The 21784-nt window shown below is 46.6% G+C and overlaps 1 protein-coding gene across 1 annotated transcript in view; it reads left to right on the forward strand.

Annotated features, from left to right (window-relative positions):
- The first annotated feature begins 14221 nt into the window (after positions 1 to 14221).
- LOC122941367 (oocyte zinc finger protein XlCOF7.1-like) overlaps positions 14222 to 21784 on the forward strand; it is a 108606-nt gene continuing 101043 nt past the window's right edge. The window contains exon 1 of the mRNA XM_044298569.1: positions 14222 to 14274. The gene's annotated coding sequence lies outside the window, so the exon portion shown is untranslated. The remainder of the gene's footprint in view (positions 14275 to 21784) is intronic.

The following is a 21784-nucleotide window of genomic DNA, read 5'->3' on the forward strand; positions in this document are numbered from 1 at the left end:
GGCATAACCCGGAATTGGTATAGGCCGAACGGGGTGATGAAGGCCGACTTGGGTATGGCATCTTCTGCTAGGGGAATCTGCCAATATCCCTTGCATAGGTCTATTGTGGTCAGATACTTTCCTGCAGCGATACGGTCAAGCAGCTCGTCCATTCGTGGCATCGGATAGGCGTCCGTAACTGTCTTGTCGTTGAGGCGCCGGTAATCTACACAGAAGCGGGTTGTCCCATCCTTCTTTGGCACTAACACTACCGGCGAGGCCCAAGGACTTTCTGAGGGCTCGATTACGCCTATCCGAAGCATCTCATCTATTTCCTTCCGCATCCCTTCCCGGACTGCTTCGGAGATACGGTAAGGGGGCTGTCTCAGGGGTGCCTGTCCTGGAGTCTCTACCTTGTGTATGGCTAGGAGTGTGTATCCAGGCTCCTGAGAGAATGTGGCCTGTTTTGTTTCTATTAAGCGGACAGCTTGAGCCCGCTCTTGCGGCTCCAGCTGTTCACCTAGCTGGACTTTCTTTATCTGGGTCATCCCTTCGTTACTGCCCAATAGGTCGGGAAGGGGTAGGGTCTCTGTGTCTTCTCCTGCTGGTGCACAGATAGCGGCTACCTCCTCTGCCCGTTCCTGATAGGCCTTGAGCATGTTGATGTGAAAGGTTCGTTTCACATCTTCATCCTCGCAGCTGGCTATCGTGTAGGTCGTGTCGCATATCTGTCCTATAACTTTATAGGGGCCCTGCCAGGCGGCCTGGAGCTTGTCTGTTCGGACCGGTCTTAATACCATGACCTTTTGGCCTATCTGAAAGCTCCGGTGCCTAGGCCGTCGGTCATACCATACCTTCTGGCGCTGCTGGGCCGCCCGGAGGTTCTCTCGCACTGTCTGGGCTAATTCCTCCATGTGGTCCCTCAGCTCCAGGACATAAGGTACAACCGGGGTCCCCTCAATCTCTGTCTGCCCTTCCCAGTGATCCTTGATGAGATCTAAGGGCCCCCTCACCCGCCTCTCATAGAGAAGTTCGAAGGGTGAGAATCCGGTCGATTCCTGCGGCACCTCTCGGTAGGCAAAGAGAAAGTGTGGCAGGAATCGCTCCCAATCCTTGTATGCCCCCGTGAACGACTTCAACATTTGCTTTAGCGTTCCGTTGAAGCGCTCGCACAGGCCGTTAGTCTGGGGATGGTATGGGGAGCTAGTCAGGGATTTAACTCCACAGGTTTTCCATATCTGCTGGGTTACCTCGGCTGTGAATTGGGTACCTTGGTCGGACAGAACCTCCTTGGGAAAGCCTACTCGGGAAAATACTTTAACTAGGGCCTCTGCTACGGTCTCAGCCTGTATGTTAGAGAGAGCTACCGCTTCGGGGTAACGGGTGGCGTAGTCTACTATGGTGAGTATATACCGCTTGCCGGAACGGCTAGGTTGGGCCAGGGGCCCTATAATGTCCACGGCTACCCTTGTGAACGGTTCTTCAATAATGGGCATGGAAACTAGTTTAGCCTTTGGGTGGTCTCCCTTTTTACCTATACGTTGGCATACCTCGCACGTTTGACAATACGCCCTGACGTCGTCGGATACCCCAGGCCAGAAGAAGTTCTGGGTTACCCGATACCCTGTCTTGCGTATTCCCAAATGGCCTGCCAAGGGTACGTCGTGCCCAATCCTCAATAACTCCTGCCGGTATTTCCGGGGAACTACCAGCTGGCGTTTTTGCTTAGGCCCTGGTGCATTACCCCGGGTCTCGGTGAGCCTGTACAAGCGGCCGTTCTCCCAGATAAATTGCTCCTTCTCTAATCCCCCTTGGCCCCTCCTGGCTTTCTCTCGATACTTTCTGAGGGAAGGGTCTCCGGTCACCTCCCGCCCAAAGTCCTCTGGGGTGTCCCAGGGTAGGGGTTCTACAGTCAAGGGTAGGTTGGGTTGGCTTACCTGGGTCTCAGTAGGAAGTGGATGGCTCTCGGCAGCGCGACTTTGTGCTCTGGTGGTTACTGCGTGGGCCTCCTGAGCGGGGGTAGAGGCGAACGCCGAAGTCAGGGGGCCAATGTCGTTGCCCAAGATGACTTCAGAAGGTAAGTCTTTCATGACGCCCACATGAACATTGCCAGCTCCCGCCCCCCAGTCTAGGTGTACCTGTGCAGTAGGGATACGGTATACTGCCCCCCCTGCCACTCTCACAGCAATTGATTTCCCCGGTTTCTCTGATGCCTTAATAAGGTGTCTTTGTACCAACGTGATGGTTGCCCCACTGTCTCTCAATCCCCGGGCGGTTTTTCCGTTAACCATGACCGGCTGACAATGGTGTTTCCTGTTGTCCGTAATAACAGATTGTACCATGAGGGCTTCGTAGAGGGTGCCCAATGGTTCTTCCTGACCCAGTTCCTGGGGATCCCAAGCCGAGTCTACACAATGGGCTGCTGCTGGGGGGCGGTACCCAGGTCGAGACCAATTTGACCTGGTGTTGTTGTCCATGGGGCAATTCTGCTTGTAGTGACCCAGCTGTTTGCACCGGAAGCAGCGTTGTTCATTGCCCTCCTGGCGTGGATAGCGAGGGCTAGATGTCACCGGTCTGTTAGGAGGTTGGTATCTAGCGGCGGGTGGGTATGAGGGCACCGTTGGTCGTGGAGGTTGTACCTGTGGTGTGACCGGGTTCGTCTTGCGAGTATCCGCATATTCATCCGCCAACTTAGCGGCCTCTGGTAGAGTCATGGGCCGGCGATCTCTCACCCAGTCTTTGACATCCGTCTGGATGTGATCGTAAAATTGTTCCAGGAGCATTAGTTGCAAAATGTCCTCTGCGGTGGTGGCCTGGCTGCTGTTGACCCAGTTAGAGGCCGACAGGGATAACTGGCATGCCCATTCCACGTAAGAGTCTTTCGTGGTTTTGCGTGAGTCCCTGAATTTTTGTCGGTAGGACTCCGGGGTTACTGCATAACGAGCCAGGAGCACTTCTTTAACCCTGGCGTAGCTATGGATCTCCTGCTCTGGCACGGTCCGGAAAGCATCAGAAGCTTTGCCTGACAGTTTGCCTGACAATATTGCGACCCACTCTCCTCTATCTATTCGGTGCAGGTTACATTGTCGCTCAAAATCTGCCAGGTAATTATCAATTTCACAGTCTTTTTCATCAAAAGCTTTAAAAGCGCTAAACGGAATCTTCCTTGTGTCTGCTGTACTGTACTCACTGTTTGGAGAATGTGCGGCTGCTTGTTGGACTGCTGCCAGTTTTAACTGTAGCTCTGCGTCTCTTATTTGTTTAGCCTCCTCCGCTAACAGGTTCATCACTTTCAGCACCACATCCGCCGTTGGGTTTGGACCGAACCATGCTAGCTTCTCTCTCATTGCCTTGTTGGCTGGTGATTCCTCCTCCTGAATCACTGGTGTCCCCATCTCTTCTACTGCTGGCGTTGCTGCAACCAAGTTCTCCTGGTCTAGCTCCATTAATTCTGCTATAATGACCGCTTGGTTTTGTTGCTAGCAATCCTTCCACGGACTTCCAGTAGTTCTTTCAGTGTATTTCTTTTAAGCAGGGTGTACCAGCCTTCCATTCACTGTTCCCAGTGTCTGCTTGGAATCCTGGTGTAAAGGAACGTAGAAGGGAAAATCCCGCTGCTGCCAACCAGTTGTGACGGTAGTAGAAAATATCCCCGTCAAGCATTCCCTTCTTCCCATAAAAGAAAATCATCCAATATTCCACGAGTAGGAATATCCTGGAATCGCCGAATAATCCACACACGAGTCAACTTAATGCTGGAACCACGAGACTGACTTTACTGGCATACAGAACTCACAATTTATGCAGCCTAAAACTCCTCCTTTGGGCCCGGCTAGATAATTGAGTTTTAACAATACACACAGCTCAATTGTCTGCTGGCCAGAACATTTACAACTTTTAACACTTTTCAGAAAAGTACTTTCCATCCCACATACAAACATAATTTCAACCTCCCTGTTCGGTACACGAATACATTCATTCTTGACATTTGGAACCGAATAATATAGACCTTAAAATACCAGGGAGAGAATTAAACTGAAGCATATAGGCAATTGCATCAAAGTCCTTCACAACCGCAATTCATGCTTTTTTGTCGGGCCCATGTTGAGGAGAAGGCCCAGAAAAGTTTTAAATTCAGAAACTTGGACGGGTTTCAACCGTAAAGACTGGGCATAAAAGCTTCCTGGGTTGGCAGCTATAAATTGAGTGGCATACCGAGTTGTTTCTGCCACGACTAAGTCCAAGAGCTCCGTAGTCAAGAACAGTTTAAAAAAAACCAGTGCCGATCCGATCTGAGATGTCTCAACCCGAATTCCAGACTGGGCGGTGAAAGGGGGAACTACTGGTGCGTCTGAAGTTGGGGGCTGCCAATCAGGGTTTGCCAGCACCTCAGGGACTCTAGGGGCTCTCTGGGCCTGTCTGTGCGGTGGCTGCAACGGGGGAACTATTGCACGTGCCACCGTACCAGCTTCAACTGCCCTTCTGGTGCTCGCCACTTCACCATGTTGTACGGCAGTGCTGGTACTAGGTCCAGGATGGGCTGCGCTGCTGGTGTATGCCTCACCACGTAATCCAACAGCGCCAGCCCCACTCTGCTGCCCTTGAAGCGGATCCTGCGCAACCTGTGGTCTAGCAACACGGGGCCGGGTACGCCTGGTGGTATCAGGGACCTCAACCTCATCGTCCGAACTTTGGGTCAGACTGCCACTGCTTTCTACAGGTTTGTATTCTGACCCGCTGGATTCGTCAGATGAGGGTTCCCATTCCTCATCCGACTGGGTCAGAAGCCTGTAGGCCTCTTCAGAAGAATACCCCTTACTTGCCATTTGGTCAACTAAATTTAGGGGGTATTCCCTGAGACTACCCAAGGAAAAAAGCAAGTCAGTATTACAAATGGGAGGCTAGCGAACTACCGAAAGCCGCTGCGATTGATAAAAAATATCAAAACGGATTTTTTTTTTTGTATCGCCGCAGCGCTTGTAAAGTGATTGTTCAGTCATAAAAAATAAATGTTGTCACTGTGGCGGGGCGGGCCTGGGTGAACGCACGTGTGGGCGACTGATCAGGCCTCAGTGGCCCCTAAGCCAGAGAATACTAGTGAGCGCTTCCATAATGGAAGCGCTCACTAGTATGCAGGCGGAGGAGGCGGGGGTGAAGCGCTGTGAGCGCTGTACTTACCCCTCCCCCTGCTTACTCTTCTCAGGTCCCACGCTGCTGTGTCCTGGCTGCCTGCAGCGTCAGGACGTAGAGAGTGCACTCTGACCTGACGCTGCAGGAGGTCAGGTGACTGTGCAGCGCGGGACCTGAGAAGAGAACCAGGACAGGGAGAGTGGCAGCAGGAGACAGCAGAGGTAAGTTATTTTATAATTTTACAGTCTGAGCTGAGGTCTGAAAGGGAGGTCTTATTGGGGGTCTTAAGTTTTAATGGGGAGTCTGGAGGTGTTACTGGGGGTCTGAAGTGGTCTGATTGGGGGTCTGGAGAGATCTAATGGGGGTTCTGGAAGTCTCATTGGGAGTCTGGAGTGGTCTGACTGGGGGTCTGGAGAATTCTAATGGGGGGGTCTAAAGGTCTGACTGGGGGTCTGAAGAGGTCTAATGGGGGTATAAACATCTGATTGGGGGTCTGGAGAGGTCTAATGGGAGTCTGGAGGTCTGACTTGGTGGGGTCTAGTGGTCTGACTGGGGTCTGGAGAGGTCTAATGGGGGTATAGACATCTGATTGGGGGTCTGGAGAGGTCTAATGGGGGGTCTGGAGGTCTGGAGAGGTCTAATGGGGGCTGGAGGTCTGACTGGGGGTTTGGAGAGGTCTAATGGGGGTATAGACGTCTGATTGGGGGTCTGGAGGTCTAATGGGGTCTTATCTGAGGTCTCATATTGGGTCGGGGTCTTACATGGAGGTCTAATGGGGGGGTCTGATCTGAGTTCTAAAACTGGGGTCTGACATAGAGGTCTAAAGGGGGTTTGGTCTGAGATGGGGGTCTCAATTAGGGTTCTATATAGGGGCTCTTTTTGTACTGGTGCACAATATAAAGGGGTGTTTTTGTATGGTACCGGTATTTTCAGGGGGACTGTTTCTGCAGGAAAGTATTGGGGAGCACAGTGGGCACAGTATTGGAGGTGGCAGGATGGGGTGTTGAGAAGGTGAGGAGGATGATGGGAAAATAACATGTCTATTTGTTAAACTCTGCAGAGACGAGGCGCGGCTGAAAGAAGTCACCATGGCGGTCTGGTCTGAGAGGAGAAGAATAGAAAATAGAATAGAATAGAAAAGAGAATATCTCAGAGAAGAGAAGTCACTGGATGTAAGAGGTACACATGTGGCGCTGTATTACCCTGTATGTTCTGTAGCGCTGTATGTAATGTTTTCCAAGTATGTTTTTTTGTATGAGCGCTGCCTTCTCTGCTCTGTTTACCTGCTCATCACTGCAAATGCTACAGCGAGCAGGTGAACAGAACAGAGAAAGCAGCTCTCATACGAGCGCTGCCCTCTCTTCAAACAGCTGATTGGCGTGGGTGCTGGGGGACCCTGCCGATCTGATATTAATGACCTATCCTGAGGATAGGTCATCAGTAGTAAAAAGAGGACAACCCTTTTAACAGTAGGACTGGAGGGAAGGGGTTAGGTTGAGAATTTGGCATGGGGGGGTGTTTCAATTTTTGCCTCGGGCAGAAGAAAAGCTAGGTGCACCAGCACTGAGTGAAGGGGGGGCCCAAGCTGAACTCTTGCACCAGGGCCCTTGAGCCTTTAGCTACGCCCCTGTCAGGCCTGATCGAGCAAGCTCTGCGTTTTGGGTGGAGGGCGAGCTAAGGTGACACTAATACCACTAATACTATTATAGATCTGACTGTGATCAGTTCTGATCACTAACAGATACTATAAAAGTACCAATGCTGATTAGCGATACACTAATCAGCGAATCAGTGACTGCGGTGCATTGGGCTGGGTGCTAAACGATCGCTAACTACCTAACCAAGGGGCCTAAACTATCCTAAAACCTAACTGTCAATACTAGTGAAAAAAAAAAGTGACAGTTTACACTGATCACTTTTTTCCCTTTCACTAGTGATTGACAGGGGTGATCAAGGGGTCGACGAAAAGGACCAGCAGAGGAGCACAGAAGCCATTTAACACCTTATATTTATAAATATAATGTGTTAAGAGGCTTGTGATTAGTTTTTTTTAAATCACCAGCCTGCCAGCGATGATCATTGGCTGGCAGGCTGGTGACGAACTTCAGCTGTGACTTTTGCCGGCCCGCAATGCGCAGTATGCGGGCCGGCTATGCGCGTCATCTCGCGTCTCGAGAGATGACGCACGGATGCGTCTAGGAGGAATGAATCGACCCCCTCCGGACCGCGATCCTGCGTTAGGCGGTCCGGAGGCGGTTAAAAGAGGAGGGAAACTTACAACTGACCTCCTTAAATACTCCGTCTCATAATTGGATTCACTGGGCGGTGACTGAGCTTACCAAGCCAATTTGAGTTCCAATAATTAGTTCTAAAGGTTTTGAAATCAATAAATTGACAGCAGTGCCCAAATGTATGCACCTGCCTAATTTTATTTAAACTATTATAGCACACTTTCTGTGAATCCAATAAACTCCATTTCACTTCTCAAATATCACTGTGTGTGTCTCCTATATGATATATTTAACTGACATTTTTTATCGTAACAACCAACGATTTATACAGGAAAACATTTTTTGGGGGGTCTTAAAAAAAGGGAAAAAAATTATGGTATCAAACAAGTGGCATCAAATTTAAAGCCTGGGGAGGAAGTGAAGTCAGGCACTTGGGGGGCTATAGTTGTCCATAGCTACCCATCTCAGCTAGGGCAGAGCAGTACCTTCAAGTTGCTTGACTCAGCCGAAGATTAAAGCTCAAACTGTGCTTTGCCTTCACTGGCAGTATCCGTGTCAGAGCATATAATCTGTTATGCCTCCTCAGCTGGGAAAAGCCTGTGGGCCATATAACTAACAGAAATAAAAAGAAAACAGGCTGCTGAACTATGTCAGGCCATGGCTTACTGGGTCTTTGTTTCTTGATCACAAATCACATATACCAGTGGGACCTATGGTGATCTCTGGGTGCGTGACCAGTGGGTGAATGGCCACAGGGTAACCTAGGGGTGTGAAACAGGGCAGTGGCATACTGGGTCTGTGTTTTCTGATCACATATCCCATTGGGGCCTATGGTGATCTCTGGGTGCGTGACCAATGAGGTGAAATGGCCACTGGCCAAACTAATGGTGGGAAACAAAGCGATAGTGTCGGACAGTGGCGTCAGGCAATAGCGTAGTGGGTCTGTTACCCCTGATCACAGATCCAAGTGGGGCTTAGGGTGACCTCTGGGTGGGTGACCAATAGGCTACTGTTCACCAATGTGTGAATTGTGAAGGGGCAGATCGAGGCAGATAGGAAAAAAAACATAAACACAAAAGCGAATAATTGCAAGATCCTGAATAGGTTAAAATCACAATTTTATGCCCATTTGTGTGCCATTTGCTTCTGTTTTCATGCTGACCAGGACTGTTTTCAGGACAGCTCAGTGCAACATATTTTATTACTAGGAAAGTTCTCATAATTCATTAAATGTGTTGACCTGTAAATAATGTACCATTTTCAAACCAGCACCTGGATCTGCATACTTTTTTAATTGCACATAATTAGTAGTATAGTTACTGAGTTATTTAGTGAAATCTATCCGCATAGCGCCACCTGCTGTTTGCTGTTTTTCTAATTTCTTTGTCCTGCTCACAGAGATGGAAGCACATGCTTAGTTCTATCCTTCAACTACCACTAGCTGCAGAAAAGGGCACACACCCTGAAAAAGGACACAGTCCCGAGTTGTCAGCGTGAAATAAATCTGACATAACAATAGGAGCAATAAATAGGGAGATCTCGGGGTCGATTTGAGGTACAGGTCTGGTTAATCATGGGATAACCCCTTTAACCACTTCAGCCCTGCTAGGTGAAACCCCCTTCATGACCAGAGCACTTTTTACACTTCGGCACTACACTCCTTTCACCGTTTATCGCTCGGTCATGCAACTTACCACCCAAATGAATTTTACCTCCTTTTCTTCTCACTAATAGAGCTTTCATTTGGTGGTATTTTATTGCTGCTGACATTTTTACTTTTTTTGTTATTAATCAAAATGTAACGATTTTTTTGCAAAAAAATGACATTTTTCACTTTCAGCTGTAAAATTTTGCAAAAAAAACAACATCCATATATAAATTTTTCGCCAAATTTATTGTTCTACATGTCTTTGATAAAAAAAAAATGTTTGGGCAAAAAAAAAATGGTTTGGGTAAAAGTTATAGCATTTACAAACTATGGTACAAAAATGTGAATTTCCGCTTTTTGAAACAGCTCTGACTTTCTGAGCACCTGTCATGATTCCTGAGGTTCTACAATGCCCAAACAGTAGAAACCCCCCACAAATGACCCCATTTCGGAAAGTAGACACCCTAAGGTATTCGCTGATGGGCATAGTGAGTTCATAGAACTTTTTATTTTTTGTCACAAGTTAGCGGAAAATGATGATGATTTTATTTTTTTTATTTTTTCTTACAAAGTCTCATATTCCACTAACTTGCGACAAAAAATAAAAAATTCTAGGAACTCACCATGCCCCTCACAGAATACCTTGGGGTGTCTTCTTTCCAAAATGGGGTCACTTGTGGGGTAGTTATACTGCCCTGGCAATTTAGGGGCCCAAATGTGTGAGAAGAACTTTGCAATCAAAATGTGTAAAAAATGACCGGTGAAATCCAAAAGGTGCACTTTGGAATATGTGCCCCTTTGCCCACCTTGGCAGCAAAAAAGTGTGACACATCTGGTATCGCCGTACTCAGGAGAAGTTGGGGAATGTGTTTTGGGGTGTCATTTTACATATACCCATGCTGGGTGAGAAAAATATCTTGGTCAAATGCCAACTTTGTATAAAAAAATGGGAAAAGTTGTCTTTTGCCAAGATATTTCTCTCATCCAGCATGGGTATATGTAAAATGACACCCCAAAACACATTCCCCAACTTCTCCTGAGTACGGCGATACCAGATGTGTCACACTTTTTTGCTGCCAAGGTGGGCAAAGGGGCACATATTCCAAAGTGCACCTTTCGGATTTTGCAGGCCATTTTTTTACACATTTTGATTGCAAGGTACTTCTCACACATTTGGGCCCCTAAATTGCCAGGGCAGTATAACTACGCCACAAGTGACCCCATTTTGGAAAGAAGACACCCCAAGGTATTCCGTGAGGGGCATGGCGAGTTCCTAGAATTTTTTATTTTTTGTCACAAGTTAGCGGAAAATGATGATTTTTTTTTCTCTTTTTGCCTTACAAAGTCTCATATTCCACTAACTTGCGACAAAAAATAAAAAATTCTAGGAACTCGCCATGCCCCTCACGGAATACCTTGGGGTGTCTTCTTTCCAAAATGGGGTCACTTGTGGCGTAGTTATACTGCCCTGGCAATTTAGGGGCCCATATGTGTGAGAAGTACTTTGCAATCAAAATCTGTAAAAAATGACCGGTGAAATCCGAAAGGTGCACTTTGGAATATGTGCCCCTTTGCCCACCTTGGCTGCAAAAAAGTGTCACACATGTGGTATCGCCGTACTCAGGAGAAGTTGGGGAATGTGTTTTGGGGTGTCATTTTACATATACCCATGCTGGGTGAGAGAAATATCTTGGCAAAAGACAACTTTTCCCATTTTTTTATACAAAGTTGGCATTTGACCAAGATATTTTTCTCACCCAGCATGGGTATATGTAAAATGACACATGTGGTATCGCCGTACTCAGGAGAAGTTGGGCAATGTGTTTTGGGGGGTCATTTTACATATACCCATGCTGGGTGAGAGAAATATCTTGGCAAAAGACAACTTTTCCCATTTTTTTATACAAAGTTGGCATTTGACCAAGATATTTTTCTCACCCAGCATGGGTATATGTAAAATGACACCCCAAAACACATTCCCCAACTTCTCCTGAGTACGGCGATACCACATGTGTGACACTTTTTTGCAGCCTAGATGCGCAAAGGTGCCCAAATTCCTTTTAGGAGGGCATTTTTAGACATTTGGATCCCAGACTTCTTCTCACACTTTCGGGCCCCTAAAAAGCCAGGGCAGTATAAATACCCCACATGTGACCCCACTTTGGAAAGAAGACACCCCAAGGTATTCAATGAGGGGCATGGCGAGTTCCTAGAATTTTTTATTTTTTTTGCATAAGTTAGCGGATACCCCCCCTGTAAGGCTCCATTCAGACATCCGCATGATTTTTACGGATCCATGGATACATGGATCGGATCCACAAAACACATGCGGACATCTGAATGGAGCCTTACAGGGGGGTTATCAATGACAGGGGGTGATCAGGGTGATCAGGGTGATCACCCCCCTGTTACTGATCACCCCCCCTGTAAGGCTCCATTCAGACATCCGCATGATTTTTTACAGATCCATGGATACATGGATCGGATCCACAAAACACATGCGGACGTCTGAATGGAGCCTTACAGGGGGGTTATCAATGACAGGGGGTGATCAGTGTGATCACCCCCCTGTCAATGATCACCCCCCCTGTAAGGCTCCATTCAGACATCCGCATGATTTTTTACGGATCCATGGATACATGGATCGGATCCACAAAACACATGCGGACGTCTGAATGGAGCCTTACAGGGGGGTTATCAATGACAGGGAGTGATCAGGGTGATCACCCCCCTGTCACTGATCACCCCCCCTGTAAGGATCCATTCAGACATCCGCATGATTTTTTACGGATCCATGGATACATGGATCGGATCCACAAAACACATGCGGACGTCTGAATGGAGCCTTACAGGGGGGTTATCAATGACAGGGGGTGATCAGGGTGATCACCCCCCTGTCACTGATCACCCCCCCTGTAAGGCTCCATTCAGACATCCGCATGATTTTTTACGGATCCATGGATACATGGATCGGATCCACAAAACACATGCGGACGTCTGAATGGAGCCTTACAGGGGGGTTATCAATGACAGGGGGTGATCAGGGTGATCACCCCCCTGTCACTGATCACCCCCCCTGTAAGGCTCCATTCAGACATCCGCATGATTTTTACGGATCCATGGATAGGATCCACAAAACACATGCGGACGTCTGAATGGAGCCTTACAGGGGGGTGATCAATGACAGGGGGGTGATCAGGGAGTGTATATGGGTGATCACCCGCCTGTCATTGATCACCCCCTGTAAGGCTCCATTCAGACGTCCGCATGTGTTTTGCGGATCCGATCCATGTATCCATGGATCCGTAAAAATCATGCGGACGTCTGAATGGAGCCTTACAGGGGGGTGATCAATGACAGGGGGGTGATCAATGACAGGGGGTGATCAGGGAGTGTATATGGGTGATCACCCGCCTGTCATTGATCACCCCCCTGTAAGGCTCCATTCAGACGTCCGCATGATTTTTACGGATACATGGATCGGATCCACAAAACACATGCGGACGTCTGAATGGAGCCTTACAGGGGGGTTATCAATGACAGGGGGGTGATCAGGGAGTGTATATGGGTGATCACCCGCCTGTCATTGATCACCCCCTGTAAGGCTCCATTCAGACGTCCGCATGTGTTTTGCGGATCCGATCCATGTATCCATGGATCTGTAAAAATCATACGGACGTCTGAACGGAGCCTGACAGGGGGGTGATCAATGACAGGGCGGTGATCAATGACAGGGGGGTGATCAGGGAGTTTATATGGGGTGATCATGGGTGATCAGGGGTTTATAAGGGGTTAATAAGTGACGGGGGGGGGGGGGTGTAGTGTAGTGTGGTGTTTGGTGCGACTGTACTGACCTACCTGAGTCCTCTGGTGGTCGATCCTAACAAAAGGGACCACCAGAGGACCAGGTAGGAGGTATATTAGACGCTGTTATGAAAACAGCGTCTAATATACCTGTTAGGGGTTAAAAAATTCGGATCTCCAGCCTGCCAGCGAGCGATCGCCGCTGGCAGGCTGGAGATCCACTCGCTTACCTTCCGTTCCTGTGAGCGCGCGCGCCTGTGTGCGCGCGTTCACAGGAAATCCCGGCCCTCGCGAGATGACACGTATATGCGTGACTCTGCGCAGGGCCGCCACCTCCGGACCGCACATCTGCGTTAGGCGGTCCGGAGGTGGTTAAAGGGGTTGTCTCACTTCAGCAGATGGCATTAATCAAAGGTAATACAAAGAACTTACTAATGTATTGTTATTATCCATATTGCCTTCTTGGCTGGCTTGATTCATTTTTCCATCACATTATACTCTGCTGGTATCCAGGGGTTATGACCACCCTGCAATCTATCAGTGGTGGTTGTGCTTGCACACTATAGGAAAAAGCGCTGACTCCTGGTGGCTAGGACTACTGGAGAGCACATAGGCTACTGCTTTTTCCTATAGTGTACAAGCACGGCCACCACTGCTGGATTACAGTGTGGTCATAACCCCTGGATATGAGCAGTGTATAATGTGATGGAAGAATGAATAAAGACAGTAAAGCAGGCAATATGGAGAATCACAATACATTAGTAAGTTGCTTGCTTTGTCTACATGATAAATGCCGTTTGCTGAAGTAAAACAATCACTTCAACAAAAAACTAAAAGTACAAATTATGTGAATAAGGCCTGTTTCACACTGGTATCAATAATTCTGGCTGCCTGTTCAGACAGGTGAACAGCCTGCCTGATCCGTAACTACCGCGTGTAGCCGTACGCTGCCTGAAGTCTGCCCAGCCCCAATTACTATAATGGGACCAGTGGAGATCCGGCTGCAACACGGCAATACACCATGAATGGGGCCGGAGGGAGTTTCAGCAACACACAGCTGCACATGGTAGTTACGGGTCGAGCAGGCTGTTTGCCAGTGTGAAGCAGTTCTAAGAAACCAACTATAGGCAGAATAAGAAACCATTGAAAGTAAAATTCCATGATCAACAGATGTGATCCAATAGTTTTGTCTATGGTGTATCTGTAGTCTGTGTTTACACTCCGGTCATATGAGCCCGACAATGGAATAGCATGCCTGCAATAATCACTGTGGCCACAAGATGTCAGCACATACCACAAAATGTTGTCATTTTCTTTGTGACCTCAAGAGGTAGGACTACCTCTACAGGAAGAAGCAAAGCAGGTTGGGAATTGTAGTTCAGGCAAATTCAAAAGGGGCTTGGAAAGCTGAGACAGGAAATGGTGCCAAAGAGCTTCCGGGAGAGAAGTTTAAACAGAGAAGAGAGATTGACCAGACTGGCAGTGGGTACCTGAATGCTTATACAACCCTATTGTATGTCAGTAGTTTGTTACAATACAAGAGGAGTAGACACTGGTGTACTTTATCTGGTTATTGTTATACAGGAATAGAAAACTATGACGTCTAGTGCCTGGTTACTATAATACAGGAGGAGTAGACTGTGGTGTCCTGTATCTGGTGTTATAATACAGGGATAGCAGACTATGGTATCTAGTGCCTGGTTACTATAATACAGGAGGAGCAGACTGTGGTGTCCTGTATCTGATGTTATAATACAGGGATAGCAGACTATGGTATCTAGTGCCTGGTTACTATAATACAGGAGGAGTAGACTGTGGTGTCCTGTATCTGGTGTTATAATACAGGGCTAGCAGACTATGGTATCTGGTTACTATAATACAGGAGGAGTAGACTGTGGTGTCCTGTATCTGATGTTATAATACAAGGATAGCAGACTATGGTATCTAGTATCTGGTTACTATAATACAGGAGGAGTAGACTGTGGTGTCCTGTATCTGGTGTTATAATACAGGGATAGCAGACTATGGTATCTAGTATCTGGTTACTATAATACAGGAGGAGTAGACTGTGGTGTCCTGTATCTGGGTGTTATAATACAGGGATAGCAGACTATGGTATCTAGTGCCTGGTTTCTATAATACAGGAGGAGTAGACTGTGGTGTCCTGTATCTGGGTGTTATAATACAGGGATAGCAGACTATGGTATCTAGTGCCTGGTTACTATAATACAGGAGGAGTAGACTGTGGTGTCCTGTATCTGGGTGTTATAATACAGGGATAGCAGACTATGGTATCTAGTGCCTGGTTACTATAATACAGGAGGAGTAGACTGTGGTGTCCTGTATCTGGTGTTATAATACAGGGATAGCAGACTATGGTATCTAGTATCTGGTTACTATAATACAGGAGGAGTAGACTGTGGTGTCCTGTATCTGGTGTTATAATACAAGGATAGCAGACTATGGTATCTAGTATCTGGTTACTATAATACAGGAGGAGTAGACTGTGGTGTCCTGTATCTGGTGTTATAATACAAGGATAGCAGACTATGGTATCTAGTGTCTGGTTACTATAATACAGGAGGAGTAGACTGTGGTGTCCTGTATCTGGTGTTATAATACAGGGATAGCAGACTATGGTATCTAGTGCCTGGTTACTATAATACAGGAGGAGTAGACTGTGGTGTCCTGTATCTGGTGTTATAATACAAGGATAGCAGACTATGGTATCTAGTGTCTGGTTACTATAATACAGGAGGAGTAGACTGTGGTGTCCTGTATCTGGTGTTATAATACAAGGATAGCAGACTATGGTATCTAGTGCCTGGTTACTATAATACAGGAGGAGTAGACTGTGGTGTCCTGTATCTGGTGTTATAATACAGGGATAGCAGACTATGGTATCTAGTGCCTGGTTACTATAATACAGGAGGAGCAGACTGTGGTGTCCTGTATCTGATGTTATAATACAGGGATAGCAGACTATGGTATCTAGTGTCTGGTTACTATAATACAGGAGGAGTAGACTGTGGTATCCTGTATCTGGTGTTATAATACAGGGATAGCAGACTATGGTATCTAGTATCTGGTTACTATAATACAGGAGGAGCAGACTGTGGTGTCCTGTATCTGGGTGTTATAATACAGGAGGAGTAGACTCTGGTGTCCTGTATATGGTGTTATAATACAGGGATAGCAGACTATGGTATCTGGTTACTATAATACAGGAGGAGTAGACTGTGGTGTCCTGTATCTGGTGTTATAATACAGGGATAGCAGACTATGGTATCTAGTATCTGGTTACAATAATACAGGAGGAGTAGACTGTGGTGTCCTGTATCTGGGTGTTATAATACAGGGATAGCAGACTATGGTATCTAATATCTGATTGCTATAATACAGGAGGAGTAGACTGTGGTGTCATGTATCTGGTGTTATAATACAAGGATAGCAGACTATGGTATCTAGTGCCTGGTTACTATAATACAGGAGGAGTAGACTGTGGTGTCTTGTATCTGGTGTTATAATACAGGGATAGCAGACTATGGTATCTAGTATCTGGTTACTATAATACAGGAGGAGTAGACTGTGGTGTCCTGTATCTGGTGTTATAATACAGGAGTAGCAGACTATGGTATCTAGTATCTGGTTACAATAATACAGGACACCACAGTCTACTCCTCCTGTATCTGGGTGTTATAATACAGGGATAGCAGACTATGGTATCTAGTAGGGCTGCACGATATGGGAATTTTGTGCGATTGCGATTAGGGCCCTAAAAATTGCGATAACGATATGCGATGCGATATTTTAAAGGAATTGTGCTAGAGGTCTATTTGCTTGGATTTTCCCATATGAGCCGCTGACGCGGCTGGGTATGACATAGTTATGGGGGATCTGTGGAGGACGCTGTGTTGTGGGGGATCTGTGGAGGACGCTGTGTTGTGGGGGATCTGTGGAGGACGCTGTGTTGTGGGGGATCTGTGGAGGACGCTGTGTTGTGGGGGATCTGTGGAGGACGCTGTGTTGTGGGGGATCTGTGGAGGACGCTGTGTTGTGGGGGATCTGTGGAGGACGCTGTGTTGTGGGGGATCTGTGGAGGACGCTGTGTTGTGGGGGATCTGTGGAGGACGCTGTGTTGTGGGGGATCTGTGGAGGACGCTGTGTTGTGGGGGATCTGTGGAGGACGCTGTGTTGTGGGGGATCTGTGGAGGACGCTGTGTTGTGGGGGATCTGTGGAGGACGCTGTGTTGTGGGGGATCTGTGGAGGACATATAGCATCTTATGCTGGTCCCCCTCATGTGTCCTAAACTTGGCACTTAACTGCCCTTTGCGTGTAAATTGTTTCACCAGTGTATGTGTGGTTGACACAATCTCTCTCCTAACAGGTCCGGCCTCTGTACTCACTATGAATGCAATGCACTGCAGTGAGCGGCAGCGAGGTGGCCGGCCGGCGCTTGACTGACGTCACTTAGTAACGCTCCTGCTTCCTGAAGTGGGAGGAGCGTTACTAAGTGACATCAGTCACGTGCCTGCTGGCCACCTCGCTTCCGCTTACTGCAGAGCATTGCATTCAGAGTGAGTACAGAGGCCGGACCTGTTAGGAGAGAGATTGTTTCACCCCCACACACACACACACACACACACACACACACACACACACACACACACACACACACACACACTAGTAAAACACTTTACACGAGCTGGCCGGCCGGCGCCTGACGTCACTTAGTAACGCTCCTGCTTCCTGAAGTGGGAGGAGCGTTACTAAGTGACGTCAGTCACGCGCCGGCCGCCACCTCGCTGCCGCTCGCTGCAGAGCATTGCATTCAGAGTGAGTACAGAGGCCAGACCTGTTAGGAGAGAGATTGTTTCACACACACACACTAGTAAAACACTTTACACGCAAAAGGCAGTTATGTGCCCAGGGCCCCTTAAATAATCGCTGCATTTTCCGGTCGGCCAAATCGCCATATCGCATTTGCCGATTATCGCGATTCGATTACTTTTTCGATTTATCGTGCAGCCCTAGTATCTAGTGTCTGGTTACTATAATACAGGAGGAGTAGACTGTGGTGTCTTGTATCTGGTGTTATAATACAGGAGGAGTAGACTGTGGTGTCTTGTATCTGGTGTTATAATACAGGGATAGCAGACTATGGTATGTAGTGCCTGGTTACTATAATACAGGAGGAGTAGACTGTGGTGTCCTGTATCTGGGTGTTATAATACAAGGATAGCAGACTATGGTATCTAGTATCTGGTTACAATAATACAGGAGGAGTAGACTGTGGTGTCCTGTATCTGGTGTTATAATACAGGGATAGCAGACTATGGTATCTAGTGCCTGGTTACTATAATACAGGAGGAGTAGACTGTGGTGTCCTGTATCTGGGTGTTATAATACAGGGATAGCAGACTATGGTATCTAGTGCCTGGTTACTATAATACAGGAGGAGTAGACTGTGGTGTCCTGTATCTGGGTGTTATAATACAAGGATAGCAGACTATGGTATCTAGTGTCTGGTTACAATAATACAGGAGGAGTAGACTGTGGTGTCCTGTATCTGGTGTTATAATACAGGGATAGCAGACTATGGTATCTAGTATCTGGTTACTATAATACAGGAGGAGTAGACTGTGGTGTCTTGTATCCGGTGTTATAATACAGGGATAGCAGACTATGGTATATAGTATCTGGTTACAATAATCCCGGAGAAGTAGACTGTGGTGTCCTGTATCTGGTGTTATAATACACGGATAGCAGACTATGGTATCTAGTGCCTGGTTACTATAATACAGGAGGAGTAGACTGTGGTGTCCTGTATCTGGTGTTATAATACAGGGATAGCAGACTATGGTATCTAGTGCCTGGTTACTATAATACAGGAGGAGTAGACTGTGGTGTCCTGTATCTGGTGTTATAATACAGGGATAGCAGACTATGGTATCTAGTATCTGGTTACTATAATACAGGAGGAGTAGACTGTGGTGTCCTGTATCTGGTGTTATAATACAGGGATAGCAGACTATGGTATCTAGTGCCTGGTTACTATAATACAGGAGGAGTAGACTGTGGTATCCTGTATCTGGGTGTTATAATACAGGGCTAGCAGACTATGGTATCTAGTGCCTGGTTACTATAATACAGGAGGAGTAGACTGTGGTGTCCTGTACCTGGTGTTATAATACAGGGATAGCAGACTATAGTATCTAGTGCCTGGTTACTATAATACAGGAGGAGTAGACTGTGGTATCCTGTATCTGGGTGTTATAATACAGGGCTAGCAGACTATGGTATCTGGTTACTATAATACAGGAGGAGTAGACTGTGGTGTCCTGTATCTGGGTGTTATAATACAGGGATAGCAGACTATGGTATCTAGTGCCTGGTTACTATAATACAGGAGGAGCAGACTGTGGTGTCCTGTATCTGGTGTTATAATACAGGAGGAGTAGACTGTGGTGTCCTGTATCTGGGTGTTATAATACAGGGATAGCAGACTATGGTATCTAGTATCTGGTTACTATAATACAGGAGGAGTAGACTGTGGTATCCTGTATCTGGGTGTTATAATACAGGGCTAGCAGACTATGGTATCTGGTTACTATAATACAGGAGGAGTAGACTGTGGTGTCCTGTATCTGGTGTTATAATACAGGGATAGCAGACTATGGTATCTAGTGCCTGGTTACTATAATACAGGAGGAGTAGACTGTGGTGTCCTCTATCTGGGTGTTATAATACAGGGATAGCAGACTATGGTATCTAGTGCCTGGTTACTATAATACAGGAGGAGCAGACTGTGGTGTCCTGTATTTGGGTGTTATAATACAGGGATAGCAGACTATGGTATCTAGTGTCTGGTTACTATAATACAGGAGGAGTAGACTGTGGTGTCCTGTATCTGGTGTTATAATACAGGGATAGCAGACTATGGTATCTAGTGTCTGGTTACTATAATACAGGAGGAGTAGACTGTGGTGTCCTGTATCTGGTGTTATAATACAGGGATAGCAGACTATGGTATCTAGTGTCTGGTTACTATAATACAGGAGGAGTAGACTGTGGTGTCCTGTATCTGGTGTTATAATACAGGAGGAGTAGACTGTGGTGTCTTGTATCTGGTGTTATAATACAGGAGGAGTAGACTGTGGTGTCCTGTATCTGGGTGTTATAATACAGAGATAGCAGACTATGGTATCTAGTGCCTGGTTACTATAATACAGGAGGAGTAGACTGTGGTATCCTGTATCTGGGTGTTATAATACAGGGATAGCAGACTATGGTATCTGGTTACTATAATACAGGAGGAGTAGACTGTGGTGTCCTGTATCTGGTGTTATAATACAGGGATAGCAGACTATGGTATCTAGTGCCTGGTTACTATAATACAGGAGGAGCAGACTGTGGTGTCCTGTATTTGGGTGTTATAATACAGGGATAGCAGACTATGGTATCTAGTGCCTGGTTACTATAATACAGGAGGAGCAGACTGTGGTGTCCTGTATCTGGTGTTATAATACAGGAGTAGCAGACTATGGTATGTAGTGCTGGTTACTATAATACAGGAGGAGTAGACTGTGGTGTCCTGTATCTGGTGTTATAATACAGGGATAGCAGACTATGGTATCTAGTGTCTGGTTACTATAATACAGGAGGAGCAGACTGTGATGTCCTGTATCTGGTGTTATAATACAGGGATAGCAGACTATGGTATCTAGTGCCTGGTTACTATAATACAGGAGGAGTAGACTGTGGTATCCTGTATCTGGGTGTTATAATACAGGGATAGCAGACTATGGTATCTGGTTACTATAATACAGGAGGAGTAGACTGTGGTGTCTTGTATCTGGTGTTATAATACAGAGATAGCAGACTATGGTATCTAGTGCCTGGTTACTATAATACAGGAGTAGACGACTGTGGTATCCTGTATCTGGGTGTTATAATACAGGGATAGCAGACTATGGTATCTAGTGTCTGGTTACTATAATACAGGAGTAGACGACTGTGGTATCCTGTATCTGGGTGTTATAATACAGGGATAGCAGACTATGGTATCTAGTGTCTGGTTACTATAATACAGGAGGAGTAGACTGTGGTGTCCTCTATCTGGGTGTTATAATACAGGGATAGCAGACTATGGTATCTAGTGCCTGGTTACTATAATACAGGAGGAGCAGACTGTGGTGTCCTGTATCTGGGTGTTATAATATAGGGATAGCAGACTATGGTATCTAGTGCCTGGTTACTATAATACAGGAGGAGTAGACTGTGGTGTCCTGTATCTGGTGTTATAATACAGGGATAGCAGACTATGGTATCTAGTATCTGGTTACTATAATACAGGAGGAGTAGACTGTGGTGTCCTGTATCTGGGTGTTATAATACAGGGATAGCAGACTATGGTATCTAGTATCTGGTTACTATAATACAGGAGGAGTAGACTGTGGTGTCCTGTATCTGGTGTTATAATACAGGGATAGCAGACTATGGTATGTAGTGCCTGGTTACTATAATACAGGAGGAGTAGACTGTGGTGTCCTGTATCTGGTGTTATAATACAGGGATAGCAGACTATGGTATCTAGTATCTGGTTACTATAATACAGGAGGAGCAGACTGTGGTGTCCTGTATCTGGTGTTATAATACAGGGATAGCAGACTATGGTATCTAGTATCTGGTTACTATAATACAGGAGGAGTAGACTGTGGTATCCTGTATCTGGGTGTTATAATATAGGGATAGCAGACTATGGTATCTAGTATCTGGTTACTATAATACAGGAGGAGTAGACTGTGGTGTCCTGTATCTGATGTTATAATACAGGGATAGCAGACTATGGTATCTAGTGCCTGGTTACTATAATACAGGAGGAGTAGACTGTGGTGTCCTGTATCTGGTGTTATAATACAAGGATAGCAGACTATGGTATCTAGTATCTGGTTACTATAATACAGGAGGAGTAGACTGTGGTGTCCTGTA

The sequence above is a fragment of the Bufo gargarizans genome, chromosome 6 (assembly GCF_014858855.1).
Source record: "Bufo gargarizans isolate SCDJY-AF-19 chromosome 6, ASM1485885v1, whole genome shotgun sequence".
NCBI classification, from domain to species: Eukaryota; Metazoa; Chordata; class Amphibia; order Anura; family Bufonidae; genus Bufo; species Bufo gargarizans.